The sequence below is a fragment of the Mesoplodon densirostris genome, chromosome 4 (assembly GCF_025265405.1).
Source record: "Mesoplodon densirostris isolate mMesDen1 chromosome 4, mMesDen1 primary haplotype, whole genome shotgun sequence".
Taxonomy (NCBI): Eukaryota; Metazoa; Chordata; class Mammalia; order Artiodactyla; family Ziphiidae; genus Mesoplodon; species Mesoplodon densirostris.
In genome coordinates this window covers 55820752-55822138 of record NC_082664.1, presented here as the reverse complement: position 1 = coordinate 55822138, position 1387 = coordinate 55820752, and positions in this window count along the sequence as shown.

The window sequence follows — 1387 nt, the reverse complement described above, 5'->3', positions numbered from 1 at the left end:
TCTCTGGCAATTGTTGTTTCCCCACCACTGCCTCCTCAGGTGGCCCCTCCTCTACAGTTCTAGCTCTCCATGGGTTCAGGTAAAGCTCTTCTTTCAGTCCCTTCAGTCCTGGTGGTAGTGATGACTTTCCATTAAGTTGGACTCTGAGCACCTCTCCATTCCTTGTTTATTCTCTTAACCCTGCTCACATTTCTCACCTTCTTAAGGAGTCCCTTTACCAAAGTCTCTTTATTTGAATCACCTGGAGGTAAATTCTGTTTCCTGCTTGGGGACCTGACTGGTACAATATCCAGCCTGGAAGGTCTTTTATTCTTTAGTTTCTGTATGAAGAAAAAATAGGGATTTTTCATTGTTCTAATTATATCCTTGCTTATAGGAGGCTGTATCATAAAACTATTGTTTTGGTTCAATTAAATAGGTAAAAAATGGAAAAAAGAGGCATTGGGCAGATTCTAGGTCTTCTTAAGTCATTCTGCCTTAATGTGGTATGTTCATCAGTAAATGGTTTGGGAAATTAAATTGGAATATTTTGCCCTCACTAGGTTCACAAATATTTAGTATTGCACCTTTTGTTATTAATAATAATTATTAAACCGAGAGTATATAGGAGAGCAGAGTCACAGAAGTAAATTCTTCTCAAATCATGACACAGGGATGAGAGGTGAACTATAAATACTGCTGGTGGAATACATGCTTTTAAAGATATGGGAAAACGTTGTAATGTGACACTGGAGATTGTGCTATAATTACTGCTGGCTAATTTAGTTATTTTGTGAGTTTGAAACACTTTGCATGTGTCAAGAATTGTGCTATTTGGAATGAGCTTTTAACACAGAAGCTGAAAACCTCTGAAAAGCTACATAAGAGAACGGAAGACAGATCTATTTAGTTTTTTGTATGATATTTTGCCTGGGATGGTGCACCCTTAAATACTTTCAGAGAAAAGTAATTAGATATGGCCATAAAACTGAAAGAAATACATGGTTGTGGATTTTTATTATACTTATGAATTAATTTGTTGACTGTTCCCTCAGATTTCCATCTAATGAATTGTAGTTTCTATTGCAACTATAGGAATTAAAAAAGAGATCAATGACACAATATCTTTGCCTCAAAGGTATTACTGTTTAGTCAGAAGGAATGTATGTATGAAAAAACTAGAAAACATTTGTAAGGTGATATGTAAGCACTGACCAAATGTGTTACTCAGGATACTTAGTTGCAGATGACAGCAACCTTAGTTTAATGAGATTACATAAAATGGATTTATTGGTCCACATAACTGAGAAGTATAGGGAATAGAGCTACCTTTTGGTTAAATGGATGCCATTAGGTCACTTATTCTCTCCCCATTCATCATATCTTCTTTCTTCTGTGTTGGCTTTAA